The 16991-nt window shown below is 37.9% G+C and overlaps 1 long non-coding RNA gene across 1 annotated transcript in view; it reads left to right on the forward strand.

The window, feature by feature from the left end:
• Window positions 1–16991, forward strand: part of LOC109146386 — a 50879-nt gene that overhangs the window by 27468 nt on the left and 6420 nt on the right. Inside the window, exons 3-4 of the long non-coding RNA XR_005601892.1 lie at window positions 6098–6173; window positions 11942–12021. This is a non-coding gene — a long non-coding RNA (uncharacterized LOC109146386). The remainder of the gene's footprint in view (window positions 1–6097; window positions 6174–11941; window positions 12022–16991) is intronic.

The following is a 16991-nucleotide window of genomic DNA, read 5'->3' on the forward strand; positions in this document are numbered from 1 at the left end:
AGAAGGTGAAATAAAATAATGTAAAATGCATGGTCCTGTTACTCACAGTGTGTAAATAATGACTAGAATGAGACTCTATCAGCACTGAAATTTGCTGGTTTCTGAATTCTTTTTGTCAGGGTTTTACTTTTTGGGACAGATTTTCCTATTAGGGTACTGTATTTCAAGTAGTCAATGAAGTGTCATGCGGTGAATTCTTTTCAGTTTTAGTTTTGCATTTTTATTCACTTGCTTTCCTTCTATCTATTTTGGTTTTTATCAGAAAAGTGAATGCTTTACCTCTTTTCTTACCTTAATTACAAATCAGTTTTGATACTAAAATTGTAAAGAAGGATATTTCATGAATATTTGGCCTGCAGCTTGGATAACAGTAGCAAGATCAAAATCCAGTTTTAATAAATCTCCAATATATTTTCAGCATGTCCGTGATCCTGTTATATGATATTGCGGTTGTCTCCAATGAGCAGAAGCACGTCATGTCATAGTTTAAATAATATATTGCCCATTCCTCTACTTCGTGTCTTTTCTGTACATGGACAAGGTCTCTGAACACTAAATGCTAGTTTAGGCTTTCAGAGGCATTCTAGGACCTCTAGTACCACTGCACCTCAGGTAATAAAATCTTATCTGACTTATGGAACTAGCAGAAGAAAACATCCCTTAGGGTCTGTGTTTTCTCACAGTGAATACATTATTGTCTTCTGCTTTTGAAGAAGTTTTTTCTTTCAGTATTACAACTGCCAAACAAAAATGCCCCTAAGCTTGCCTTTCTGAGATTATTCTGTAAATTCAATCAGGACTTTTTCTCATATTGGTCCCTACTTTTTTCCCATTCCAACTGCATACCTTTATGATGCCAAGTTTTACTTTTTCTTTTGAGAAAATATAAATCCACCCATATATTAATAGTGATTTCCCTGTTCACGCTTCCCTTACTCTTTTCCTGAATCTGATGGCAACATTTTGAGGTATCATATTGGTCCGCCCCAGAACCAATTTCATTCTGATAATTCCCTTGACCTCTCTTAGGACTTGTGGTTCAATTCAAGCCAGACAGACACTTGCTTTGCACAGTTGTATTTTATGCTTTTGAAATTGAGTCCAGCCCAGGTCTTAATTAGCAATGACCTATTCCCTGAACTCTGGGTTGGTAAGAGAAGATAAACAACTCTAGGTTGGTAAGCAGAAGATAAACAGCAGTTGCAGCATTCTTGGCTAAGAATCATGCCCTCAATGCCTATGCTTGATGTGCAGGCATAGCCCCTAATCTGCTTATGCTCATGTCCATCTGCTGAGATGGCAGAGTGCCTTGTCACAAGTTGTTTGGACTCCTGCCTTGAGCACAGAGGTGCCAGGCAATGATCAGCAGCCTGCATGACAATGCAAGCATCATTTCTTCTAAAAGAACAGCTCCTTTAAGCAATTAGTGTATTACAGGCTGCTACCATGGGCCTCTTAGAGCATGGCTACACCTGTTGGTAATTATGTGCCAAGAAGAGAATCCATGAACCATACCAGAGAGCAGTCCAACCAGTGCAGTGTCATTTTTAGTGCCAAGGAGACAGGTTGCACTGCCGCAGGGGTATGAAAACTCATCAGTAGTTCTCAGGGTGTCAAAAAAAGATCTCAGCAGGCCAGAACTGCCTGGAGGCGCATCCAAAACAGTCACTACAATGGCCCCCAAGTAGCAACTAAAACAAAGTAACAGTAACAGAACCTGTGTGACAGCTTTCCTCATAGAATTGGTAATTAAATCAAGATAAAACAGGATAGCTTGGTGCTACCCTCTTCAAAGAAAAATAGAAGACTCTGACCTTATTCTTTCCACTGAATAAATACCTCTTCGATTGAAGAGAAGGTAAAATTCTCTTTTTTTCGGCCTAATTAAGAAACCGTACAGAGTAGTGGGACTCAGCATAGCAGTACTTAACCACTTTGCTACCAGAAAAAACAAAGGGTAAGGAGGAAATTCTGAATAATGCTCCATGCAACTGCAGTAGAGGGGAAAGCACTGAAAGGCAGGTCCTTTTTCAATATCTGTTTTGTCTCAGGAGTCCTGAACTACCCCTCAGTTTTGGGTACAGTAGCTGCCTGACAACAGGAGCAATTCTGTCAGTTGGGGTTACTAAAAGTATTTTGTCTTGAGATGTTTTTAGATCACCACAAGCCACTTGTTTTGGAGAGAAGTCCAGAAGCAGCTTCTAATCCATTCTGCCAGCCCCATGCTATCCAGAAGTCAAATCTACAAAAAATGAGCTAGGATCTTTTTTAACAAAAACTTTTTTTGGGGAAATGAAATTTTAACAGCTTTTATATGCGTTGTCCCAGTTTGCTCATTTCAAACATGAAAAACTGTTTATATATATATATATATATATATAAAAAATATGTATAATATGTATATAATATTTTAAATTTAAAATTTCTGTTTAATTGAATAAGAATGTTTTTCTTTATTTTTAAACTGCATTGCAAAATGTTTTAAATTGAGCAGATTTGGCCATGCTAGTAAGTTTTAGAATTTTAGTAGTCTATAAAGTTCATGAAATATTCATCTAAGAGAATCTTGAGATAACATTTCATTTTTATTTTTCTTATACAGCAGAGAACTGAAATCAGTTGTACCTGTACTTCTCAGCATTAGCCTTGGGGTAATTTAAAATCCTTGAGTTGCTGGAGTGGACAAAAGGACTTGTGAAAGCCTCTGTGTGTTTCCAAGGACGTACAATGAGCTGAAGGGCTGTTACCAGTCTGCTCTGGCTTACACGCAGCTGTCACAGAATGATTCAGGTCTCACTGTGATCAGTGGGAATTCTGCCGTTAACTTCATTAGGACCAAGATTTGCCCTAAGCCCCAGCTGATATTTGTGTACACCATTGGAGTCATGCTATTTTCTGCCAGATGATCATTTTGAGTGCCAGATGAAGGGATTTTGGCAAAGCCTGGTGAACAAAGGCTGTTGAATCCTTATTATGGGAAAGTTTTGGTTGTGAGACAGGTAATAGCCTTTGGATTTGCGCTGTACAGCTGAGTTCAGAAAATAGTCTTTTGTGTGGAGAGTCATGATGAATGCCAGAGACGGGGTCTTTTACACCTGCAGGTAACATCACAAACAGCAAAAAAGGCCTGTGAACATGTAGATAATGTAATTTAAACACAGATTGGACTTTGTGTGAACATTTCCCCTCTAATTGGAAAGAAATACAAAATGAGCTCCATAACAAAAGAATATTGAATACCAAGTAAATAACCCATTGCATTTCTTCTGTGTGGTGTCCAAAAGACTGGATTGATATTTCAACATCATGTCACAGATTCACTGACTACAGAACTAGCTTATTCTTCATGAAGCATCTTAGCCTGGAATTGTTCTGTCTGGAAAGTAGGATTTACTCTACTCACTATAGTTTTACATTTGTTGATCTGAAATTATTTTCAGAATAACAATGTAAATAGTCACAGCTCCATTATAGTCTGGCAGCATATTTATTTATTTTGTCCTTGGGTCTATACATATAAATCTTACTGATAGTAATACAGTTTCTTTGTATAGACCCAAGGATAAAGTTTGGTTAATGATACTTTCTTCTTACACAATGTATAGATAAGTTCCTGCAGGTTTTTTTTGGCTGGCCATGTTTTATGGTGGTACAGCTGACACAGAAACTAAGTGCTGATCCCTTTGCCAGCCTCTCAGGAATGATGCCAGTACATGAGGAGTTGTTGCTCATACAACTAGCACCCGTATTCTTTTCTCTTGGGTAGCAGAAAACAGATGGAGATTATTGTACTCTGAAAAACCTGAGTCTGATCCAGAAGATAAACTTGGAGAAGGAGAAAACACTTCTGATCTTTCATTTTTCACTCTTCTATGTAAAAACCTAATGCAGCTTTCCTTGAAGGTAACAAGCCCAGTTGCATTGCTTATGATGGGAAGAATATCAGGCCTTGGCCTTTCTGCTGAGATCAACCAAAAGTATAATTTAAGGGTGACTGTAACAATGTGATGTAGTTATGATCTACAAAAATTTCAGAAAAGCATAGAAAGCATAACAGTAGTCATTGTCAGGACCATCCAGCGCAGCATCTTATCTTTGACAGTAGCCAGTAGTGGGTGGCTAGGGGAAAGTATGGCAGGGCAGATGGTGATACTTCACAGGATTTTCTCCAACATTAAATGAGAAATTCAAACCTCTGTGATACAGACCACACAGAGCCAAAAGAGTAACTATTTTCAGTCTCTCATCTCCTAGTTTGAGTTTGAAATAGCAGAACACATCAGCTCCACATTTCATTACCACTAGCAGCTAGTTCAAAGCCTGAGCTAGGGTAAAATTATGGGCAAAGCATGCATCAGACTCTACATTGTGTGAAAAGACTGTGCTGAAGAGCTTGAAAATTTAAGAGGAAATTGGATGCAGATTAAAAGGCCTTTTAAAACAACAAATGGAAACATTCCCTGGATGCCTGCAATCCTTTTCAAATACAACTGACAATTAATTCCTCCTAAGTTCATATTTGTGTTTTGTAATGAAATGCTGCAGTCCAGCATTTTATCCTAAAGAAAACTTTTACTTCCTCATATTTTTAAGCATCCCTTGCTAATTAATAAGCTCCACTAGGACAAGAGTTAGTTCTTTTAAAATTAAAGCTAATCTTGAGGCCTGTCTTGTTTGCTAGCTGCTCTGCGATTTACTTTTCACTGTTAGGACTCAGAACGAGAGAGACTAGCAAACCTCCTTGTGATCCACAGAGCCTTTGCACTGCAATGAAAGCTGAAAGCAAAAAATAGAAGAAACTGCTAGCTTCTCACTGTAAGTAAGAAAAACAGGGAGGAGAGAGGAATATAAAGGGTGATGCTTCAGTAGTAATGATAATAAGGACTCCATCTCCATTCCCCTACTGACCAGAGCAAGTTGTTGAATTAAGCAAACACGAAAAGGTCAGAGGAAAGAAGCCAACAATATCTCTTTTTTTTTTGTCTGTAGGACACAGGTGGAATTTAGATGCCCAGGGCTAGGTAACATTTCCCACTGCCCCTAAAACCCTAGCAACACCTGCTTTCAGAAGTAGAATTTTGAACACAAATACTAACAAGTTTGCAAAAGCAAAGAGAAAGGTGTATGCGTGGAACACCTGCCTTGCCCTTCTGTGGTCCAAAAGCAAGGTGCAGGGGTTCCCCAGTTTTTCTAAATATCTGAGCATGCATAAGTGTCCTTCAGGTCAAGACTTACATACAATTGACTGCTTTCTGTCAGATGGAGAACTGTTTGCTTTACTTCTATTTGAAGCTAATTCACAGTATGGTTTCTGTTTTCTTTAGCCAGTGACTGGGAAATTTAAAATACACAAACAGTCATAGGAAAAAAATGCAAGCCTTTTGACTTTCTTCCTAACTTGCTGACCTGTCTCTTAGTTTACATTTGCTTTGGTCTGCTGAAGCTTGATTTTATGGCCTCACAATTGTTCATCCTCTGTGGAAGGGATCAAGGTTGCTTTTCCTTGTTACTGTATTAGCCAGTCATTATGTGCTATGTGTGGCAGTAGGATATTGAATGAAGTCCTTCCTGTTGAAGTGGTAAATGTACCCAGGTGTCTTCGGATAAATGGTTTATGTTATTATTCAATAACTGAAGTCCATCATCCCCAAAATGTAGGGGTTTTGATAAAGTTGGGTGTATGAAAATTTTAATTTTGGGATTTGAATTACTTTAGATTTGGTGACTTCAGGTATGTATACATGAACAACTTAACTCAAGAGTGTGTTTTCAAAGCAAATCTCCCAATAAGCTCACAGTTTACCATACTGTGTTTTGTGTCACACGGTAATCTCTGAACACAAACTGGTTCCCTTTCTGATGAAATTAAAGTGGTAAACATATCTAAGCTTTGAAACTACTGTACTGTAGTCATTAGTGGGCATTCAGTTAGAGTTCCTCTGAAATAAAACTTTCAAAACTTTATAGTGTGGATGTCTGTTCTCCAGCAAGAATTGTTTTGCTCTATAAATATGCTCTGGTTGTGCTGCACAACCTGTAAATGCAGGCATAGATTTATGTTAAGCTTTGACCTTCTTTTCCTTTATCTCTACTGAAGAAATCTGGAGAAGAGGAAGGAAGGAAACCAATAGAGAGCATTTCAGTGGACAAAAACCAGCTGCTGACTGACACAGGTAAAGACATAGCTATATAATACACCTCACACAACATGAAAGAGAGAGAGAAATAGAAAGAGAAATAGGAAAACTATTCCCTCTTTCCATTTCCATTAAATGGATTTTAGGTTCTATAAAAATACATGGTTAAATATACTGTTTTCAGTCCACTTCAAAAGGATGAGTGGTTAAAGCTGTCAAAAGGCTTCCTAGTGCAGCATTCACAGATGTGATTAGGGACTAGAAAGCATTCAAGGACTTTGATTCACGAAAAAATCTGATTGAATCCTGGGATAGGCAGTATCCTCCCTGTGAATCTCAGAAGGAATAGCTTGGAGTCAGCTGCAATTATTGCAAAAGCAGGCTAGAGAATTAGAACTGAGCTCAAGTAAGTAAGTGAATAAATACACTGTGACCCTCTCCACTGTGCACTCTACAATACTAATTAAAGAAGACTATGACAAATGAGCCATGTTTGTAAGTAATTATGAATTTATGGCTCCTTTAAGTTTAATAAGGTAAAATTATAAAGGGAGGATATTTTTTCTCCCAAAATACCTCTCTTAAATCTGTAAGGCTGTTTACTTTTGCAGCAGTTTCTGTCATTTACCAAGAATACAAGGATGTTGTACAAAACCCTCAGTGAAACAGTGCTCTGGCAGCACAGTTCCCTACACCACCTCTTTCAGAAAGAATAATTAACCAGGCTCCCCAAAAAAGGTATGAAAAAGAATATGTATTCTGTGACTTTCCACAGAGTATTTCGAGTTGGAAGGGACTCACAATGATCATTGAGTCCAACTCTTAAGTGAATGGCCCGTATAGGGATCAAACTCACAACTTCGGTGTTATTGGCACCGTGATCTAACAAAATGAGCTAATCTCAGGATTAGGATTCTTCAAATGTTCTTGGATAAACACTTGCACAAGTAACTGTAAGTGAAAACATTAGATATACCAAAACAGTTGATAATCTCAAGAATTCAGAGTTGTATGAGTACTCTAGTTGTCAGAAGGTGACAACACAGTGTTGCAGATCTGTTCTACATTTTTTGTTCTGGGACCAAGAAAAACATAAAGCAATGCAGACAATTTCTTGGATTGATGACAGGAAACAATAGCTTTTAATTTAATTGTGGTAAAACTCCTTGTCTTTACCTTGTAATCACTGAAGTTTTAGCCTGCTTTTCTTTCACCTCGATGTATGACTTCTCTGTGCTGATAAAGTAACTAGTGAGGTTTGAGTTCTCTGTAACTTTCTGGTAGATTTATTACAAAGTTTCAGGATTATTTATCTATTTTGCACTTATAAGCTTTGTGTTGATGATTGTTGTACTCCTTATGAAGTAGTCTTTGGCAGCCTTCTTAAAATTTGGCAGTATTAAAAGAAATCCCGAAAACTAAATGAATTTTTACTTCAGGCATTTTTTTATTCCTCTCTCTCCTGGGTGTTGTTTAATTACATTATTCATCTCTGTACAAGTCATAACAGAAGATCTCTGATTTTTTAGGAGTAAACAACAACCAAGAGATAAGAGTCTTATGCATGCACAAAACAATGTATGTGTTAATCTGTAGTTAGCTATTTTATCATTTGGGAGCAGAAATACCTAGAAGTACAGCCATAATGAAGATCAAGTGAGGGCAGTTTTCCTGTGCTGAAGAAATCACAGCATATAGAATATATACTAAGATTGATCCTTTAAATTGCATTCAGGGAAGATAATGACATCTCAGAGTTGGGTTAGATACAGCACTGTAAGAGATGGGGATCTTATCACTGGAGCCTGCATGGTTTCATTTGAACCCATTTACCATTCTCATTCAAATCACTGTAATGAGAAAGAAGCTCTGTTATATTTATAATGTTTCCTGTCAGCCTGTAGCATGCAGCCTGTTACAAAGAAAGCAGTAAAGCACAACACTTGCATCTGTTTTCACTGTTGCTTGTTTGCTGAAAGGAAAATGGGAAGAACAATAGGGCGCTGCAGTCAATGTGTGTTCCAGATCTGTGTGCAGCGCAGTTCATCCATCCGAAGTGGGTGGCTTTAGCACTCGGAGGATGAAATGGTAGGGCATGGATTGATAACAGAAGAACCATTAAGGTTGGGAAGATCTCTAAGATCATTATGTCCAATATGACTATATGAAGTTGCATTCTGTCTTTGCTCTCATTGCTTAATTTTAAGAGTGTCATGCTGGTGGGAACGGTGTGTAGTAGAGAGCACTGGAAGGTAACATCACTCTTTGCAGAAAAAGGCTATGGATTCTGCAGAGATAATGTAAAGTTTCAAGTTGTTTCCACTGGGGGACAAATCACTTATACAGCATGATCTGAACAGGTTGCTTTCCTATTCAAATATGTCCAGCTTCAACTTCAGCATAACCAAATGCAATGCTATGCATTGAAGAACAATGACAATGTAGGTCACATTGTCAGACTTGAGGGACTGTGCTCAAGACAGTATTGACTCTGGAAAAGATTTTCAGGTCATGCTGGGTAATCAACCCACCTTGAATCTGCTCTGAAGAGCTCCGGCTGTGAGAACACGTGTTGAGAAGAAGGAACTTTCCTTTGAGAATTGGGAAATTATATTACTTGTGTGTGTGGCATTAGTGAAATTACAATTGCTCACGTTTTTAAATGAATTTATAAACTTAAAAAAGCCATTGTAAGACCTTGTTCAAAGATGGGTGATTTTTTTAGGAATTTGTGGTCTTCAGTGAATCAGTGACCTATTTGAGAACATACATTTCTTCATTATCTCTAAATTAGAATAAGGAACAGTGTATGTTCTGTTATGCAAGAACACATTTGAGTGCTAGTAGGTGATCTCTCTATTCTTCAAATTGTCTGTCATTAAATATCCTCTGCAAGGACCAGTTGTAGGTATAAGGTGGTATAGTCATTACATAAAATCAGTGTTTGCACTGACATTAAGGAAATCTTTGTGTGACTGGTGTGAAATCTTTGTGCACTAAACAGACACCTACCTATTTAAAGTGCAATGAAAATGGAGCAGTGCCTTTTTGTCTTCAGCATGGATGATGGTGGACCAAGGGGGTCTCAGTACCTTGAGCTGGAGGACCATGTCTTCAAGAATGATCAACTCCCAGCTGATCCTGAAATTGTGCAGGATCTGCTGCTGTGCTGGATCCTTACAAATCTATGGGGTCTGATAGGATTCATCCAAGAATCCTCAAGAAGTTAGCTGATGTCATCGCAAAACCCGTCTCAGTGATTTTTGAGCAGTCTTGGGAATCCAGAAAGGTTCCAACTGACTGGAAACTGGTGAACATTGTTCTGATTTTCAAGAAGGGCAAAAAGGAGGACCCCGGAAACTATAGGCCTGCCAGTGTAACTTCAGTCACTGGTAAAGTTATGGAGAAGATTATTCTGGGAGGTACTGAAAAATACCTGAAAGGCAATGCAGTCATTGGTCACAGGCAGCGTAGCTTCCTGAGAGGAAACTCCTGCTTACCAAAACTAGTTTCCTTTTATGACAAGGTAACTCACCTGGTTGGTCAAGGGAAACCAGTTGATGTAATCTCTTGGGACTTCAGTAAAGGTTTCAGTACTGTCTCTCAGAGTGACCTTCTGGACAAAATGTCCAGCATAGAGCTGATAAACACATCGTGATGGGTGAGCAACCGGCTCATGGGTCGGGTGCAAAGGGTGACAGTGAATGGGGTGGCATCAGACTGTCACTAATGGGGTTCTGCAGGGCTCCATCTTAGGCCCTGTGCTTTTCAACATCTTCATTAATGACTTGGATGCAGGATTCAAAGGAATACTAAGCAAATTTGCAGATGATACAAAACTGGGAGGAGCCTGCAGGGAGGCCCTGCAGAGAGATCTCGACAGACTAGAGGACTGGGCAATCACCAGCCACATGGAATTCAACAAGGGAAAGGGCCAGATTCTGCACCTGGGATGGGGCAATCCTGGATGTACAGACAGGCTGGGGAATGAGACACTGGGGAATGGGAAAGCAGTGCCACGGAAAGGGACCTGGGGGTCCTGGTCGATGGCAAGTTGAATATGGGTCAGCCGTGCCCTGGAGCCAGGAGGGCCAACCCTGTTCTGGGGTGCAGCAGGCACAGCATCACCAGCTGGGCGAGGGAGGGGATTGTCCTGCTGTGCTCTGAGCTGGAGCAGCCTCACCTGGAGTGCTGGGGCAGTTTTGGGTGCCACAATATAAAAAAGACATTAAGCTGTTAGAGAGCATCCAAAGGAGGCCACAAGGATTGTGAAGGGCCTTGAGGGGAAGCCGTATGAGGAGTGGTGAGGGCACTGGGTCTGTTCAGCCTGGAGGAGACTGAGGAGAGACCTCATCACAGTCACAACTTCCTCATGAGAGGAGGAGGAGGGGCAGGCACTGATCTCTGCTCTGTGACAGATGACAGGACCTGAGGGAATGGCCTGAAGTTGCGTCAGGGGAGGTTTAGGTTGGATATCAGGAAAATGTTCTTCACTCAGAGGGTGGTTGGGCACTGGAACAGGCTCCTAAGGGCAGTGATCACAGCACCAAGCCTGGCAGAGTTCAAGAAGCATTTGGACAGGGCTCTCAGACACATGGTGTGACTCTTGGGAATGGTGCTGTGCAGGGCCAGGAGTTGTACTCAGTGATCCTTGCGGGTCCCTTCCAACTCATCTTGTTCTGTGATTCTGTGATATACCCTTCTTTCTAAGTGCCTTGAGTGTCTTCTGAGGATATGCATTTCAGTGCCAATACAGTGTTGGTTGCTTTGCTTTGGAAAAGATCTGCAAGAGATGATCACCTGTATGATTTAATCTAAATATAATGCAAATATTTATTTAAAATATTGTGAGGAGATATAATAGAAAATATTTTTCCTTACACATTTATAAGTTTATTCTGTCAAAAAAGCTTCATCTGTGTGCATATAAGGGAAGGAGAAATTTTGCTGGTACCATGGCAACAATCTCTTTATTTTGTAAAGTCTTGTGGCTTCCTTCATTTTAATAGAGTAATTTTGTCTCTCTTTTATTTTTTCCCCTCCCATGAGAACAGCAGATTCTTTACCTGCTTTCTACCCTCTTTCTTAGTGAATGTCTCAGTTTTCTTCATGTACATCATGGAAACCTGGACACTTTGAAAGACTTATTTAAGAGACAGACTTAACTGAAAAGTATTTGAAAACTAAAACATTGAATTCCATCTGCCTCATATCCATGAATCTTGCTTTGTTGAATTTCTCTATAAGAAAATTAATATATCAAACTATACAGAAAAAAAGCAGAGGAGCGATAAAAGCTAAACTTAGCTCTAGGTTGCTGGAAGTCAAGGGTCAAGTGCAAAGAGAACAACTTTGTAGTGTATGATGTTCCTGTCATGTAAAATATTCTGCTTTTTAAATAGTTTATCTAGAAATAGAGTTATTACTCATAGAAAAAGCTCAAGTTTCAGCTGTAAACAACCTGGGATGGGCATACAATCTTGCAACAGTACCAATCATTTCAAAGGTTTGTTGGAATATAGCCTCATAGGAAATAAGCAGTGGTTATTTGCTATTCCAGCTTTCTAAAAATTTTTCTAGAATTCACCTTTGTCAAAGAGTACGTATCTAAATTTCACAACAGTAAGGAAATTCAGTGATGACTCAAAGTGGAAGTTTTCTACTAAGCATATATCCTTCCCTTCAGTTAGAGGCATATACATAATGCTATTATAATTTTTTCTATTTATGCACCACTGTCTGTTCTTCAACTGGAGGAACTGCTCTCCTAATTTATAATTATTCCAACACTTGTTCTTTTCCAGGTTTACAGGTCTGAATTTGAGTCAGAAAGGCAAGAGGTGACTGTGTTTCTTTTGATATGACTTCAGCTGCTGTATACACGGTACATACATGCTTGTATCATTTCTTGGATTGGATTTCTGAATATATTATTAGCTTTAATTTCCAGCATAATTAACTGCTCCACTATATTTGAAGCACTTGGTGAGTTGACAGTGCAGAGATAGGATGGGATGGTGGAAAATGATGTAGTTTTTCTAGGAGACGCTTATACAGAATTCAGCTGTGTAAGTGAAAGGCTAATCTGACTCCATAAAGTTTTAAATTTCTGAAAATATCCCCTTATTCTTGACAGTAGATTTGAAGCGGGAGGGAATGTGTGTAATATAGAAATCAGCCTGAAAAGTAAATATGGGGAGAAAGCCATTAAGAATGAATGATGCACAGAAAACAGATGCTGAGAAATCAGCCAGCATCATAAAAATTTCCACAGTTTAAAATGAATCCTGCCTGTCAAAAGAAAAAAAACCAAACCCCAAACATTTCCCCTCCATATTATAAACTACAGGCATATCGAAAATGTATGCATTTCCTTAAGTAAGGATCCTAAAATTTGCTCAGGATTATAATCCAATCCATCTGTACATTATAGCTAAAGCAGGCATACATGTTTCAGAGCCACTGCAGTCCTGGGCAGAGAAAGAGATACACCACTGAGACACAGGGAAGCTCTCCACTTGGAGAGTGTTTCCTAGTTAGAGTTGAACACCTTGCTCAAGAAAGGTCATTATTTATGATAGAAGTCACCCATATGTAAAGGGCTGATGCACCACTGCATAAAAAGTTATTTAAGACAAAATTTTTGCCTGTTTTCTGTTGCTGGGTACTGAAAAAGACTTCTAGGGTTAACAGATTTTTGGAGATAGGAAGAATAGCCACTTTCTTATTGTGGCTACACCTATGTCAGCAAGTGATGCAGACTGCAGGCAGCAGCAGCTGTGTGGAATGGAGGAGCTAATGTCCATGCTGTATGCATTTCAGGAGGTTTTGTTTCCTTGTAGTCTAGTTCTGGTTTCTGTGGAAGGAATGCATGTAGGTGCTTTGGTGTTGCTAGGTGTCCTCCTGGAGTACACCTCTGGATTTATTTCTACTTGAAGAAGGACCAATTCATACAGTCCAAAATCACACTGCTGTGAGAATGAAAGCGCAGTAAATGGGAATGTTTAACAGATTGGCATAAAATCTGCTCCCCTGATGTACACTAAAATGCTAATGCAGAGGTGACCTCTGTGTTACATGTTTCTCACCAAAGGAAAGAGTATGTGTGCAGATAGTGTACAGGTAGGGCAGAAAAAGCTGCTGTCTCTAGGTTTAGTAGTGGAGGCTTTTATTTTGGTGCTCGAGGTCTCTTCTGTATAAGGTGGAAACATAAGCTGATTTAGAATGGGAAACTATTTAAAAGCAGGTATCATTTTCATCAGACTAATTGGTAGAGTTTATATTTTATATTTATATCTTTTCTGTTTCTAGTTTTTGACATACAGTCCTTTATCAGGTCATATTTGGAGATGTGAGTATTCAACTGTAGGGACCAAGGTTTTTAGTAAGTACCATACACTGGTAGTTTTCATTGTCTTCAAGTGAAGCTGTTGGTGTCAATTGTTGCTAAACAGTGCTGCAAAAGCACTTTAGATTGTACCCAAGGCATGAGGGAAGCAATTTGAAGATTTGGGTCTAAAAACCTTGAGACAGAAATGCTGCCTACAAAAAAAAATTTGATGAACAAAATACTGTAATGCTGAGCAGCACCTTTCTGTCTTCAGAAAGCACAAGTAGCCCAAAATATTCTGTATTTTTTATTGTTAATAATAAATGTTTGTATCACACATTTACTATAATTTACCAAATTTCCATAATTTAAATGAATGATGACTCTATTTTAATGCATCCTTCACCTTGGAGTAAACCTGGAGCCTTCTTAATCAGCAAAAGATTATGTTTACTCCAAGTATATTTTGAATAGATGTATATGGTATGTCAGTGCACTGTACCAATCAATCAGTGAAAACAAATGTAGTGCTGTATATATCTATATCTGTATTTTAAAAAGCACATGACTAGTATTTGCAAGCAACCCCACTCAATAAAACAGGAAGAAATCACAAGTCTCAGTTTTCCTATGTTGCAATTAGCACAGTCATGGCAGATTTATAAAGCTGAATTGTGGCTCAGAGTAGCCAAAATGTTAGGGAATAAAAAAGGGTATATTAGGTAGAAACAATATAAGGAATGAAAAGGGGGAAAATAAGTAATAAAAAAATTTAAGAGATTTCAAGGAACCATGTGTGACAATGAGTTAAAATGTAGCCAAGTTAATAATGAAACAGAAGGCTATTGAGAAATTTGACTTGCTCTTTTCTGATACACTTAAATTAGTGTATGAATTAGAACTGAAAATTAATTGACCCAAAGACATGATCTCCCTATAAATATCGGTTCTCTTGGCACTGTCTTACTTTTTTTGATCAATAACTAAACATTGTCTATACAGATAGCAGGTTTTAGATATTTTTTCAGCTAAGTAATTCTAGTCATAATTATTGTATCTTGAGCTTCATTCAGGTTACCTTAAATTGACAGGTCTGGATTTGAATGTATTTCTATTTCAGTAATCTCTGAAAACATCAAAATTGTTAAGTCTACAATCCCCAGTATTTCAGTGGAACATTTCAAGAGTCCACAGTTCCTAATAGAAATTGTTGGACTGTATTTTTTGGATAAAAATTCTAGAATTTTTATTGTCTGCCTCATGATAAAATTCTTAATACAGAGAAATGCAAAGAGCATAGGTATTTATCCTGATTTTATCAGTCTCAGATTTTTAAATTTTCTATAGTATCTATTTAATTAATAGACAAGATGTCACAAAAAAGGGTTTTCCTTTTTTCTATATTAATTATTATTTTAAATATAGTATAAAATTTTATATTATTCAGTACAGGGACATGTGAAATAGATACTACTTTTCTTGAGATCTTGTATATTGGGATTTCTGAGTTTAGTAAATGGTACTACATTATCAACTTCATGCATGCCATTCCCCAAGAGGAAATATATAAAGCCTTTTATTGCTGTGAGACACTCAGAGTGCTCCAAAACAGATGCATTGTTCCAATGTGTAGTATTTTTATTACTTAAAGTGTAGGAAAATTTATATCGAAAGAAAATCTAAACTGTTTCTTTGGTGTTACTTTATAGCAATATTCACAAATAGTCCAGTACAAGATCTTCTTTACCTAAAGCAGAATAGAATTTAAATAAAGTGACAACAAGGCTTGAATACAATCAGCAGTGAGACCTCTAATTATTTTTTTTCTCTTAGTTGTATTCTCCATTAGGTGTCTTTGTGTTCATATATTAACAGCATATTAAGCTGAAGAAAATGCAGAACAAGACCAAGAGAGTTCTGTATATCTTTAATGACCATAGGCTCTGTTAAATTAAATAGGAACATTCTATGGAGCTAGGGGTAGATAAAAATCTAATTACTTTTGGCAATGTGCCCATATCAGGGAAAGAAAATATGAACACAAAGATAAGATATAAAATACTGAAGTTGATAAAATGTTGTGATCCTTTTGGGTAGCCCTGATGTTATCTTTATTTATGGTGGCTCTCTCATCCTTAATAGAGATAGTAGCTCTGAAATAAAGAAATACTTTACTACATCTGGAATCCATGGCAGTTCCGCTGCCTTACCGAGTACTAGAAATCCCTATTTCCTTCTCTTCCTTGTACCTCTCAGTAAGCAAAAGAGTAATTGAAATTGAGTATTTGAAAGATTGTGGCCCAATTTGCTACCAAATAATGATAAAAGAAGCAATGGAAGCCAATATTGTCCTTTGAGCACTTATAAACTTTTGATGCTTACAGCCATGTGGCTGCAACTGTGAAGGAATGATGTGAACAGAAGCAGGCCAGATTGAATCAGAGAAAATGAAAGAAAGGATAATGCTTGTGCTTCCTTAGACCACCTATTTCATGCCCAGATGTTACAGGATTTATACTTGGGAAGAGAAAAGGTCTGTATGTGAAAACCAGAAAAGACTCTGTGGGTCTGTCCCTTTTATTATATTGCTTTTGTTAAATATTATAGTGAGTAAGCCCAGTGCTATCAATAATCATGGAAACAGTTTTGCAATTAGACAGAGCACATCAAAAGTTTGCTCAAAGCTGGTTTTTTTCAATGGAAAAAAACATTCTAAAAATTCTGCTCAGAGAATGGAAGCCTATGCATAAGTTATGTGAATTGCACAGTCAAAGCCAAGAATTTCTCATGAAATGTTGATGAATGATGAGTAAAATGGAGAAAATAGCAGTCTTCATATAGACACATACTGGTAATTTTTGTACCATTAAAGTTCTGTATGTCCTGAAACTTTGTCTACATCTTACTGGCGTGTATTCAGCCAAAGTACCTCATGTTGTACCAGAGAACTATTCCTCATGGGAGTTTCACCTTCTCACATCAGATCTGATCTTATTCCAGTATCTTCTGAAACTTGATCTTGCAATCTTTTGATTTTCTTTTAAACAGTCTCACAGTGCCAAGAGAATTTAGTTTTATCTGCCACTGTGCTACATTCTACTCATGTTCAAACTTACATTTGCCTTTAACAGTAAAGTTCCCATCCATAATTTTTCCCAAACAGCTCACTACCTTCTACTTCCAATGCTGAAATACTTAGTGTTCCCATGCTTCAAGTCAATTTAAGCCTTTCCAAATTTTATTCTCCTACTGCTTTGTATTGACTGTTCCTAATTCTTACATAAGCGCATTTCAAGGTCAGTTTAACAGTTTCTCAATTCCATGTTACATACCAGATAACTGTAGGACACTTAAGTGTATAAAGCTTGTATTTTAGAAGTGTTCTTTTGCTGCCTTAGCTTCAATGGATTGCAGTGACTTTCACTCCAGTCCTTTGAATACTTTGGTAACTAAACTGAAAACTGTCCTTTAAACTGTGATCCCTCTTGGTGGGGAGAAATATGATAAACTCAAGAATCTGGAAC

Source organism: Corvus cornix, chromosome 5 (assembly GCF_000738735.6).
Source record: "Corvus cornix cornix isolate S_Up_H32 chromosome 5, ASM73873v5, whole genome shotgun sequence".
Taxonomy (NCBI): Eukaryota; Metazoa; Chordata; class Aves; order Passeriformes; family Corvidae; genus Corvus; species Corvus cornix.